The following is a 14867-nucleotide window of genomic DNA, read 5'->3' as shown; positions in this document are numbered from 1 at the left end:
AATTCAAAGATATTCAGTTTACAATTATATACAATAGAGAAAAGCAGCAAATCCTCACACTGGAGAAGCTGGAATCAGTGAAGGTTTTCCATTTTTGATTGATAAATGAGGTCAACATTTAATCAAGTATCAAAATTGTTCTACTTATCATCTTAGCACTAATACAAATGCACTTTTTTGCTGTATATTACAACAACAAAATAAGTCTGACTGCTCATATGCACACGTCAGTGTTTTGTGTGTGTGTGTGTGTGTATGTAGAAACACCAGTATTTGTATATGTTAGTCTGGGTGATTACAGGTGCATGGAAGCATATAGACTGATGGAACATTGTTACACAGAATCAAATAATGAAAGAACTGCAAAGAAGCAAAGAACAACACAGCAAACAAAAGCTTACAACCACACAGCAAAACCAATAAATGAGTTTCCCTGAGTGCTTCAAGCTGTCCAGCTTGGACAAAAGAGGATAGTGTGTGAATATGTGTGTGCACGTGCAGTTGTGTGTTGAGTTAATCCCTGGGGAGAGCTGGCCGACAGACAGACAGGACTAGGTAAGTGTGTGTGTGTATGTGTGTGTGTGTACGTGATCCGGAGTGAGACGGTCGCACCAAGGTTTGTGTGTCCTTCAAATCACACACACAGCTGGCGTCATTGGCATTATTTTAAAAACAATACAAGCATTTCATCATCGACTGGATTAAAAACTCGAAATAGACAGGTGACATTCTGGTGGCTTGGCCTCTTAGTGCTCCGTCTCTACTCTTCTGTGTTACATAGTGAACTCTCTGTTCATGTCACAACAGATCTGAGGAGATACGTGGGTGGAGGGACGTCTGATGTTGTCTAATGTTGTGAACTCAGACTTCAGACAGTTCATCATCATCAAAAAATTTGAGGTTTAAAGCAAACATGTTTAGTTTAAAGCAAACAGGTAAAACAAGAAGCTAATAGGAAAATTGATGTAATTCGATATAGCTGAGCTTTCATTTGCCCTTTTAAGCAGTGTGTGTGTGTGTGTGTGTCTGGCTAACACATAGGGACACCAGTCGGTCACACAGTTGGTGACAGATGCAGCTTAATTTCTGTTGTTGGGTATTTAAAACACCTCATCAGCAGACATTAAATGAAGGACTTTGACATGTTATTTTAAATGAAAATATCAGAAAGAGGATGCTCTGTTTATTGTCTGTTGTGTGATTGACATGATGTGTTATGTGTTTCAGCAGCTTTTGCTTGGCAGCGATCAGCTACTGTGATAGGAGTGAAACCCACATCTCATCTTTCTGCTGTGTCCTTAAACGGCCTCTCTCATCTTAAAGAAGTACACCCACGATACTTTCCAGGATCACTTTATAGGTCAGGTACCTATAAAGTGATAAAAACACAGACAATAAAATCATCCATGTGTTCTGAATAGATTACTTGATATGAATATGCTTTGCAGATTCTACTATTTTCTGTGGAAACTCTTGACTGACTAAATTAAACTGAAACCATTCAATTAAATTAAAAAATCAAGTTATAAATGAATGAAAAATATTCAGTTTTCATTTGAAAAAGCACCATTACTGCCAAAATTAAAATAAAATCTCAACTATAAGAAAAGTACTGACACTACTGTGATATAATAATAAATGAATTGAATAACTGGAAAATGAAAACTCAAACTGGAGTCTTCACAGAGGAATTTAATTATGTCCTGATTTTAACGCACATTAAATGAATATAGAAGTTTCCATTTTTATATAAATTATGGCAGGATTCATTTAAAACAAACAAAGCATTTCAGATGTCTGTATTATAAGGCTGCAGCGCACAGACAAAGTTAGCGACTTGCTGATGAACATAGTGGAATATTTATAAGCTGAAGAGCGGCTACAGATGAATGAATGCTAATGTTTCTCTGTGTCTCCTGGATGTATAAATAGGTAATAATTCCAAACACATTCACTGTAACAACTTTGTAAGAAAATAACATCAATGTTGTATTTTCAGCTTGTTCCACTGCTCCTAAGAGAAAAGAAAAGAAAACAAGTTTTAATATAAAGACTAAGGAGCCTACAGCTGCACTAGTGATGCTAGCTTTGTGAGGCTGTAATGCTCATTGTACAGGAAACCAAAGTGTGAGGTAGATAAATAAGCTGCAGCCCAAAGTTAGCATTTGTAGTAATATTGAGGTGATACATGAATATTAAATTATTTAAACATTTTGAGTAATGACTAACCTTGTTTGTTTGAGGTGTCCTGTCAAAAGTTTTGCAGGCATCTCTTTGTAATGGTGGTCTATAGAGAAAAGGCTATTTGGGCGGCAAGATTTTTTGTTGCAGTACCATGACTGGCCACAGAGGCAAATTGGCAGCAAAACTGGCTGCACGTATGCAGCTTTCTTGATAAATCTATAGTATTTGGTCATAAACCAAAGTATTGGACAAACCAGATGATTGTGCTGGATGAAATGTTAAGGGATCACTAAAGTTAATACAGTTCATCCTGTGAGGAACATGAATGTGTGAACCAGATTTATTGGAAATCCATCCGATAGTTGTCAAGACATTTTAGTTTGAGGCAAAACTGGTGGTGCTAACTGAAAAGTCAGGGGATCACCAATGTTATAAGGATTCATCCTCTGTGGAGCTTGAATATCTGTGACAAATTTCATGGCCTTCCATCCAACAGATGTCCAGATATTTTACTCTGAACCAAAGTGATGAACTGACTATTCAATCAACTTTGCCATTCGTAGAGCCACGCTGCTTAAGTGGATAAAAAAAATCGGCTTCCAAACAAAAGGTTTCTGCAGGACACCTGTCACATGCTTTGGTAGCATTGTGCAGTGACCAAAGCGTATTAGATCCGCCCTCCAACATTAACCTTTTATCATAGCTTACGTAGAGCACTGACCCCTGTGTAACAAGTCACTTAGCTCATGATTTATAGAGCCTGTCAGTGATATTATTTATTTACGTAGGTTTTTACCCCAAGGCACAATGTGTCTAAATCCACATCCCCTATAAAATCTACCAACACTGACAACTGAGTAAGAGACTCAGATCATAAATAATGAAGCAGGAACAGCTTGTAGTGCCAGAGCTGCTGTCTGCCATGTCAACCTGCATTAAGACAGGAACTGATGAAGCCAGTGAGGATGGAATATAATCATACATTTTACTTAAGAAATCACACTGTGGTGACAACAGTTATAAGCAAGTCAAAGTGCATTAGGGGCATTTGTTTGCCTGAAGTGACAAGCAGACAAAAAGAAAATAAAACAGGGGAGCATTAAATACTTTTGAACGGCACCAGTAATTTGATCAGAGTGGTGGGGGAACTAAAAGATGAAGGTGTGGGTTCAAACCTCATAAAAAGCAAGCCACCTTCCTGCTGACTCATCTCTGAGAAAGATAATGAATCCTTTGCAGCTGCGGGGCTGCTGCTCAGTTACCATCACTGCCTCTGGTACAGTAGTATGCTTTAAAAAGTGACACGAAAGGAGAAAGAGGATAACATAGGATATAAAATAGATTGGTAGTCAAAATGTTGTGTGCTTAGCACATCATGCAGAAATAATCTTTCTGTGAAGATACGCCTAAATATCTTCTGCAAAGGGCTGTTCTGGATAACTGTAGGTCGCAGAGGAGCCAACCCTCCAAATATCAATGTGTTGTGAGGTTCTGTGCATCTAGCTCATTGTGTGATACAACTTCCTGTCGGGAGGTGGGTTCCAAACAAACACTGGAACTGAACAGGACACATTAATCCAAAATCCAACAAAACAAAACAAAACAATCACGTCAACGTTATTTGAAAGACACCCATACATTTCATTAGCTAAGCATGTTCTTGTTGTCTACACTCAATGCTGCTGAGCTAAGGATGTCCTTTAATGTACAAATTAACAGTATTTTATATAAACAAGTGAAACCTTTCACATTTATGTTCCTGATGATTGGAAGCTTTGTAGCACAAGATGGGATTATACTTTTTGCAGCAGCAACAGTGGTTGTCAGACTAAATGGCAGAGCTGTTAGCCTGTAAAGAGCTAGCCATAGTAGCCCCATACAAAACCATGCTTTGTGACTGATCTCTTGTTTTATGGTTTCCTATATTTCACATAATTCTTTTTAACAGGACCAAGAGAACAGGTGTGAACTTGTTGCATTTTGTTAATGTTGCCAAATTTCAACTATATTTCTCAAATGCTAGTGGCAAACAAACACTAGGGGCAACTCTAACAACTTTTCCCAATCAAAACAGTTGGCAATGAACATTTGAACATTTCTCAATTCTTTGAATCACAATTTGTCAAAACTCAGTAGAGATGAAAGAAAAAATAACAGGTTTATTAACAAAAATGGATTTTTACACATTTTTCTAAATTTTTCAAGAACAGTTGTGTCCTACTCTTCTGATTACAGGACAAATACACAAGCCAGCAACGCTACCAAAAACCAGCCCACTGATGCCTTCGGCTTTGGTCAGGTTGTAGCAGTCTGTTAAGATAAAAATACACCTGGCAACACCTCTAAAACATACCAATTAACAAATGAATCTTTTTTGTTCAACCCGTAAACAAAAAGAAACATAAAAACAATGCATGGTTTTGGGGGGATTTCCGACCATTTCTCAGGTGAACAGCAGTTACTCTCAGAAAGAAAGCAAATAAGAGTATTTTCCAGAATGTTGAACTATTCCTCAAGTTTTGATTCGACACTTCTTGATTGGACAATAAAACCCACTTGTAAACAGTGGGGATAAGACACTTTTACTGCAGTGCCACACTGTAATTCAGGCTGGTAAAATCTGTGTAACTTTTACATAAACAATTTGCCTAGTGCAGCTTTAAATATATACATCCATCCATATCATACTGTATAATTCACAATTGTCTTTGTATTGGATTGTTCCAGTGTGTTGCCCTCAAAATGCCCTGTCAGATTTAGTCTCTCATTACCCAGAAAGCAGAGATGGATGGAGTGAAAACAAAACAAGAGAGAGAGGAGTGTGAGAGCAGACAATAAAGGAGAGGAATGAGACACTGTAATTTATAGAGGAAGGGGGAGGGAGTCAGGCCTTGACGTTTATGAACTTGATGAGCTGGTTCTGTTCTCCTCTCTGTTTATTCGGTCACTTCAATCATAGTTTCTGCACTTGTCTGCCAGTCAATTAAGGTAAACGCCAGCAGAGAGGGTGGAGAGATGATCAATATTTTACAAAAGCAGCCCAACCAGACAGACAGAGAGTGGCAGCGGTGACATCAGAGACAAAAAACTTTCCTCGAGCCGAGAAAAGTGATTTAAAAATCCGTGACGCCGAGCGGGAACTCGGAGGCGGGGCCAACGAGGGAAACACTACTGCGCATATTCAGTGGGCCGCACAACACGGAAGCAAACCCGAAAGCCAGAAACTTTTTTTGCCGCGTGCGCCAGCCGAGCAATTCCTATATGACTGAATGGGTGCCATTTTTAGTCTGGTATCCAGCTCATATAATACATCCATGGGCTGCACCTTGTATAACGCTAGAGGGCTTTTAATTTGAAACAACAGATACAGGAAGTGGTGACATGTGGCGACCAAGCCCCCAGGAAGTGGGCTTTGACTAAAGCCAATTTGACATAGGGCCTTTCTCCATACCAAGCACACCAAGTTCGGACTAGTGTACTTGCTAGTTTGGACTTGGCAAGTCGGACTTGGGAGTACAAACTTCTGAGGATGGGAGGACACAGTACAATCATTCTGCCTGCTGACAGCAGAAACTCGGCTTCAACACAATTACCTGACTGTACTGTGACAAAATAATCACAACTCAAAGCTCCACTAACACTTTTTTTCTCACAAAAAATAACCTCATTGACAGAGAGATGCAGTAAATTATGTTATTCAGTCTGTAATGTAGCTATAATACAAATACAAACTGTTATGTGGCTTAATGAAATAAAACAAAATTTAGTAATAAGTGATCTGTTCATTTTAATACATTTTATTAAAATGTGGTTATATCTGTACATATAGAGTCCCAGAGGCAGTGCTGTTGTTCTGTCCAGTAAAACATAAAGCTTTACATTCAGACAAACTAATGTGGCAGCTACAGTTGTTTAATTTCATCTGTGAGACCAACATTTATCTTCCAAATCATATCATATATCAAAATGCTGTGGAGACATTAGAGCCAACAGTAATCACCTAAAAGCTGTACAGATAAGTTCATCTGATCATGTTCTCCCGGGATGACGACAGACATTGACTGGCTGATCATCTCCGGAGTCGGGCTACTACCAGCTGAGATGACCAGCTGGTCTCACCCGGTCAGCAGCTCGTCACATGTTTGAAAATGTCTGAGCAGATTTACAAACAGGCGTTATTTGGATAAATTGACCACATATTGGGAATCTAAATGGTTTCTTATTTTCCCTGAAAAAATATTAAAACTTAATAAAGTGACATATTAACAGAACTACAGCGAAAATTACAACAGTTTCATCTCCGCCATCACTGCCGGTTGGTGTGAAATGCATTCTGGGATACTTAGCTTCAGCTGCCTTTGGCCGACCAATGGTGTAACTTCATCACTCAGCCAATTTTGTGACCTTTGTTTAGTGAGTACAGTCATACCTGCATTCATAAAAGTGCCATAAACACTTCATTGATATGAGACATCCAGTGGTGGAAGAAGTACTCAGATCCTTTACTTATGTTAGAGTAGAAATACCACAATGTAAAAATACTCCATGACACTACTATTACTGCATTTAAAATGCTTTTTAAGTAAAAGTACTACCAGGTAAATGTACATTAAGTATTAAAAGTAAAAATACTTGTCTTGCAGAAAATCGGGCTATGAGTATATTAAATACATTTAATAAAGTACATTATTAATACTGATAAATAACTGCATAAGCAGCATTTTATTGTTATTATTTGATCATCAGGACTTTATAAGAGTCACAATATGAATATGAGGGCCTGTAAGATGATAATTTGTGTAGGAAAGAATAAAAAACAAAGTTCTGATACATACATACAATTCAGTTGGATTAATTTTCCAGAACTTTGCTCTCATCTTTGCGTTTTTGTGAAATATTCTTTGGGTTTTATGTATTGACATTTATTAATGTATAACAAAGTTTAGAGGAGTGAACAACAGATATCTGAAACATGATGAGGAGACACAACTACACACTTTATGTGAGGTTTATGAACCACTGATTTAATATTGAAAAATGCAGTGTAATTTAGAAACTTGTCTTATTTCATGTAAAATAATAATGTCAGATAAATGTAGTGGAGTAGAAAGTGCAATATTTCCTTCTGAATTGTAGTGGCGTAGAACTATAAAGTAGAAGAAAATTTAAATACTCAAGTAAAGTACGACTATCTAAACATTGTGCTTATGAACAATACTTGAGTAAATGTATTTAGTTGCTGTACACCACTGGAGACATCTCTATACTTTGGCTCATTAATATGCGCCCTGTGGTAAAATGACATTAATAGGATGATTATAAAATCTACACAAAATTATATTGATTTTACTTTAAAAGTGATAAAGAACTTCCCTGCTTTGATGATGATCTCTTCTTTTATTTATTTTAATAATTTCTTGAACTAACAGTATTAAAGGATGAGGCATTACTATATATTACTCTTGCTGTCCACAAATCCTATAAAAAGACCTAAACTAACAATTTGTTAGTCCGTTTTATAATTTTTGAACTTCCCATACCCTCTTTTGCAAAGAAATCAATATATATACAGTATACAAGCTTGGACTTTTTAAATTGTAATTACCAAAAACAATAAATGTATATTTGTATTTATTTTTCTGCAATGATATTTGTGTTCTTCAGTGAGCATGGAGATTTTGGAACGGACTGTTTGATTTGGGCGATGTCTGTGTGGGTTGGCACTAAAAATAACTCATTACATAACTTTAATGCCAACAGCCGCGCAGGCAGTTTGAGCTATGATAATACAGTATAACATGTATGAAAAGTAAGCAGTGGGAAGCAGTGCTAACGTTAGCATGCTAAGCTAACTAGCTTCAACTTTGCGAGTTGAATACAAACACAACAGCACACTGAGTTGTCTTTGGATGTGGATGTAGCTAACACTATGTGGAAAAGTGTTCTGTATCAACTTGCATTCAAGGCTACACGATATGTTTTCCAGTCAAATATGCACAATAGCTTTATTATCATTATACTGTGGTTGATATCTCCTGACATGAAATTGCAGAGAACTTCAGTTGAACTTTAATATATAGTTTCAATTTTAAAAAGAGCTGAGTTGTTTCCTAAAACAGCTGGGCACTGTAGCTTATAGCAAATGTTACTCAAAGAGCAGGAAATAGAGCATTTGTTGGGGATTATTTTCAGCGGAGGATTAATACACATTTGGTGCTCAAGTGAGTATTTCCGGCAGCAGGAAAACATATGTGGGTGTGTGTTCATGGTAATGAAAGAACATGTCACCCAGGGCAACAGTGTGGCTCACTGATGTGATTTAAAAGTTTTTTAACAACAATGGAGCTCTACGGCACAGAGGCATAAGATATACCAGGCTTTGGATAAACACACAGCACTTGTTTGTAAGATCAATTCATTGTTGGTTTTGGTCTTTTCATGGGATTTGTTGATGGTAAGACGGAATATCGCCAGCCTTATCCTTCAGCTGTGAAAATGACTTTTTCCTTCCAGCATAAATCACTAGCTTGTAAAATTCCTATTCTTCAATCTGGGTACCACACAAAAACAGAGACAAATGGAAGTGCGGTTCACAAACTGTGTCAATTGAGGACTCACTGATTGAAGACAGTCTGGGTGGGTGTGTGTGTGTTGAGGCAGAGGACAGTCAATCGGATGAAGCGTTGGTGCATCATCTGTTGGAAAAACAAGAGATGAAAAAGAAAGAAACATATTGGAAAACTGGCATCAAACATGAGAACAGTTCATTTGGCGTGATCCTGCCGTTACTAGTGGATCACAGGAAGGACATGAACTCATCTATTTTAGTCATTAGTTTTCCAGATGGGCAGGGCCGGGTCAAGTGGAGTGGAACAGTGCATGTGTGTGATTATCAGCCAAACAGAAAGGAACAGATTTACTGATGCAGGAAATCAAATCCTGTACGTTTTATTACATAAAGTTTCCACTTGCATAAATCACCTATGCATCTTCACCCAAATCATAAACAGTATATTTATTTCCTTACTTACCTCTACAGGTATTATGTAGATAGTTTCTGTTTCATACGCTGACGTTTATGGCTTCACTGATTCAGGCTAAAATGTTGTTATCACGCTAAAAAGATCCTGTTAATTCTTATCCAGCTAATTTGGTTCTTCAAACATATTTAAAGGATTGATTTATTCATCTTTAACTCAAGTTGTCTTGAATAACACCATTATTTAAAATAAAGGCATTAAGACAGAGTTCCCATGGGTAGTTTAATACCAAGTGTGTTTAGTATCTAAATAATATAATTTTACTGTAGTTGACAAGCTAACTCCATCTTATCAATCATTTATTGTTAAGTACAGAAAGTCTGCACCTGTGATAAGGACTTTAAATAATTCTTGGTGTTCAAATGACAAATCACCATCATAATAAAATGTTTTCTGGTTCTTTTGGTCTTTTAACTGTCAGAAAATTTAAATGAGTTTATGTCTTTTTGCTTATAGTATGACAAATTAAATCAGGTTTGGTTCTTTTTTTAATCATCCCTTTTTATTAAAAAACTAAGAATTCAACAGGTAAATTAAAAAAACACAAATATTTTCTTGGAAACATGACAAAGTGTAAGGCTGTTTGGAAAGTAAAGCTGGTTCAATGGGAATCTGTGCTCCAGTTAGTTGTGAATCACACAAAAATGATTGATCAATATTATGTTTGTAAATGCATCTTTGATTTGCATTTTACAAATCTCTGTGTAAACGAAAAAAAAATCACACAATTTCAAAATCACACCGTCTCACCTTCTCCACCTCATCACATCACCTTCAGACCACTTCAGAAAAACGTGTGTATGCCTGGTCTGAAGAATGCGTGAGGTGTTCACATTCTGTGTTTGCGTACATGTTTTTTGTGTGTATGCATTGTTTCTGCATCTGGCCCCTGGTGTTGGAATATCTTCATGGGGATTAAGTTTAGTATAGATATATGACACTATTCATCTCAGGGCTTCTTGTACCCAACTTAATATAAGGTGATCCTTTAAATCTGACCCCCATGGAACCCCATAGGTTTAACAAGCCTAAAAGGTGTGTTCATAAACCTGCACTTTTGCAGGTCTGGGAACAGCTCCGGATGAATTTCAAGCCAGCTTTGAAGAACTGAATAATTCAGGTTTGTGAACACTAAAATCAAGCTAACTCCATCGTCTATGCACAGAGATGTGAATCAGTTCGGTGAGGCTGTTTCTGCAGCGGTCAGAGTTGTGACGACAGGTTTGGGGACTGCACTCCACCCAGTGCAGCAATGTAAACTCTGGATTAAACATCAACCAGGAGTCAACACACACTGCCTGGAGCTGCCTTGACCTCACGTTCCTCACTGCTGTCAAACACAAACAGACCTGCCAGTGTCAGGGTTTTACACACAGTAAAGGATATGACAGTTACCGGATCTGTGTGTGTGTGTGGCATTCTTTGGAAAACAGTGTCTACCACTGAGGAGATAGTGTAACGTCTTTTACTCAATGGACTTTTAAATATTCCCAGAATAAAGAGAGCTAACAGGCTACAGCATTGTGTGTGTGTGTGTTAGTGTGTGAGTGTTTGTGTGTGAACGCTAAAACGAGTTACCACAGGTGGGTGGTATCAGAACTGAGTGCCAACAATTTATCAATCATCTTGCACGAGAATTAGAGACAGGTAATGATACGCTTTCTAAAATACACACACACACACACACACACACACACAATTGTGCGTGTGTCATATTTTCATAATCGTTCATCTGGAAAAAAAACAACAACACCTTTTACTATTGAACTGGGAACGGTGGGAAACAGAGGGGTCAGGGTTGGGTGGGGTTATATAGCTAGCAATTTTTTAAAGCCACTTGACAGCTAGTTACATTACTTACATAATGACAACATTTATTATACAGACACACAAAGAACAGGCTGTTGTTGGAGGTTTACAACCACATTAGTGGCACACGCACCCGCTTTAAGACTCGTGGTGATCGAGCTTTTGAGGCCGTGGCACCTAAGCTGTGGAATGCTCTGCCTGCACCCTTAAGGTCTGCTGACTCTGCATATTCATTTAAAAAGCAGCTTAAAACACACCTTTTAAGACAGGAATTTGAGTATTTCCTGTAAGTAGTTTACACTTTATATCTCCATGTTTTATTGTGTATTTTTCTGTGCACCTTTTGTGTTTTTACTGTGTATTTTTTATTATTATAGTTTTATTATAGACTGTTGATTTCTCTGTATTTCTATGTGGCATCATGCTCATCTGAAGCACCTTGTGACGATTGTCTGTGAAAAGCGCTATATAAATAAATTTTACGTACGTACTTACTTGCAAGCTCCGCCTGGGACACAAGCTTGCTCAGACTGTAGAAAATACTCTTAAAGTCAAGAATAAATAAATAAATAAATAAATAAATAAAATAATCAAGTGAGTTCAGATATTCATGAGTATCATGAAATGAGGCAGAACAAGATTTCACTTAAGATTGGACTGCAGGTGGACTGTACTGGTGTTGTGGCTCGAGGGACTGCAATGTCAATCTGTGGGATATAAACTTTCTGAGGTAAATGTTACTGTTGCTGCTCTAGAAACAATATTTAGCTAGTTGTTAAAAAATATTAATTCTAATCCTGTTCTGAATTTATTATTTTTAAATTAATATTAAAAAAAAGCAATTCTTTAGTTATGAAAAAGAACTGATAAGAGTATCAATAAAGAACCAAACCAATAAGGAGTATGGATAAGAGTAGTAGTATTGATAAAATCCTAACGATACCCATCCCTGTGTACACTAGAGTCCAGCTGGCGGATGTGTAGCGGTAGTGAGTTCCAGAGTCTTGGTGCAAAGCAGCTGCAGGTTCCGAAGGTTCTGGCACCAACAGTGCTGAGTCTAAAAGCAGGGACAGACAACAGAGCAGTTGAGGAGGATTGTTAAGAATGGAGCAGGTCTGTAACGTATGGGGAGGTGGGGTGGGGGTCAGATTATGGTGGGCTTTCAAGGTAAGCAGTAGAGTCTTGTAATGAGTCCACTGATGAGCAGGGAGCCAGTGGGGCTGGATGAGGAAGGGTGTGATACGGTCAGGGGACTTGGTGCGGATGATGATTCTTATAGCAGAGTTTTGAGTGATTTGGAACTGATGGAAACTTTTATTGGGAACACCAGAAAGGACGGCGTTGCAGAGATCAATGTGAGATGTTACCACAGCATGAATAAGAACTTGAGTGCTGTGTTGAGAGAGGGAAGGTTGGAGTCTGGAAATGCAGCCCAAGTCTTTGCATGCATGCTAACAGTGCTTATAACACAGAATTAGCAGCTCATTGCTACTTAGTTATGCACCTGCAAGAAATGACTGCAGAGAACTTCAGCATCTGTCCAGAGGAAGTGTTGTCATGTGAGTTCATTGGACTTGATAGACAGTATTTAATTAAGAGTGACAGGAAAGAAGTCTCCCAGTACTCTTTTCACATGACAGCTCACTTAAATAAACAGGCTGCCTGCCAGTCCACAAGCCTTACAAGTGTTTACAAGCTCTGCATCATATGTAGTTCAGACTCTGTCAAACTAAACCAGTAAAAGGTTGACAAATCAAACTTTTCTGCCCTGACGTGGTCCAAACAAAACCAACTGATGCACGTCTGGTTGAAATACAGTGTTTTCAGTTATGCGCTTGTTTTCCAGTGAACCTAACAGATGTCCAGTATTATTACATGGTTGTTGTCTGTGGGGAAATGACACATGGCACCATGAGTGATTTAACAGACAATGTCAAATATAGCAGTGGCTGCACAGCTGGAGTGGACTGCTGTGTGTGTGTGTATGTGTGAATGAAAGAGACAGTGATAGGGCGAGCGACGTGTTCACTGTGACTCCAGCGTCATCATCATCATCTTCACCAACACATGAATAGAGGGAAACAGATGCTGCCTTTCGCTTTCCTGTGTGCCACTTCCTATTACTTCACTACAGTGTGTGAGTGTGTAACACGTTTTCACTTTCCTCCTCTGCTCTCGTCAGCTGGAAATGTTAACGTACGGTATGTGTGACAGAAAGAAAGACCCTACTTTCCGGTTTCCATTTTCTGCTCTTGGTTCTCATCAGCTCAGTCAAATGTGTGTGTGATGAGACTATTTCCTTAATACTAATGACATCACTTATTATTTTTGCTGATCTGCTTTTCAATAGCCTCAATAGACCAGAACGCAGTGCAGCCGCTGCATTTTAAGAAGCTTGCTTTTCACAAAAAGAGATTAACTCTGCATCCACACAGAACAAAGTGACTTGAGTAACTAGAGAATTACTTACACATTAGTCAGAGTCGTCATTTAAACCACTTCAGATGAATTTCTTCACTTCAGCTTTTACTCATAATTGTATGTTTATCTTTTCATGCTTGTTGAGTAACTTGTGTAACTTTATTTCTGTGTCTTGTCATGCCAGCACTTGAGCCAATTTGTATAAACCTTTGAAGTGATTATTTATACTGTCATCATTAGATATGAAGCCAGACCGGAAACTGAGACACTCCCAGGGTTAGTGCTCCATGCTGCTCATCCACCGACCTGTGGTGCAGGGATATCAGGCTCAGAGACTCTCCTCCACTTTCCCCTGGAATGAAAGAATGTGATTGTAGATTAGCTCAACAGGGAGGATGTTAGGAAATCATTAACCTCCGGTTGTTATCCAGCTACAGATTTCACTCTCTTTCTGAATTACCCTTATTTAAATTTTCCCCATGTCTCATGGGAAAATCCAAACTTTCTTAAGCAAATAATATAATAAATAAATAATAAATGTAACCACTACTGAATACTTGGTGTTAAAATTTCAATTCCACTGTTTGAATTCTTTTTATCTGAATCTTATGTTTCCCTTTTTAAAATTTCATGTCATTTCAAGATTTGGAATTTCAAAACCTTTTCACAAGAATCTCCGGTTGTCCAATCTGAACTTGTCTGCTTTGGATCATGTGACTGACAGATGAGGTCTGATCAGTTTCATTCAGGATTGAATGCATCTTTGGTGGCCTGCATGTTCAAACTTGAACTTTTCATTTCGAATTTTGTCATCTTAATGTCACAAATCTTATTTCAGTAACCTGATGTTTTGACTTGACTTGAATTTTTAAATCTGAAAAACACCAATTGAATTCTAACAACTCATTTACAGTAAAAAAAAAAAAAAAAAAAAGATACTTGAATTTTCTATAAATTGCACAACTTAACATCACCTACTTAGGAAATTTATGAATTCAGATAAATGGTTAATAAAATATTTCAATTTTTTTAAATTATTTAAATTCCAACATTAAGAGTTTAGTAGTGATTTAATTTCACAATTAGTCATTCAGTTGCTTGTAAGTTTGAAATCTGTGTCATTCTTTTGCTTCCATCAACTAAGAAACTGCATCCCAACACCACTCCTCTAAAATTTGTTTTAATGATATAAAATGTTCAGAAATGTTTATATTGAATCTGAAGCTTCATAAAAATACAGTGATAGGCTGTTATGATATTTGGAGAACACCTAAATCCTGTCAACAATAGTGTTCTCAACAAGGATTCATGACCACTGGGTTACTGCTATTTAAATTTAACATATAGATCACTTTGACTAGATTGGTGCTTTGTCATATATTAACTATGGACGTATATGCCAAGATTGTCTCT

Source organism: Thunnus albacares, chromosome 7, assembly GCF_914725855.1.
Source record: "Thunnus albacares chromosome 7, fThuAlb1.1, whole genome shotgun sequence".
Taxonomy (NCBI): domain Eukaryota; kingdom Metazoa; phylum Chordata; class Actinopteri; order Scombriformes; family Scombridae; genus Thunnus; species Thunnus albacares.
This window is presented reverse-complemented; position numbering follows the sequence as displayed.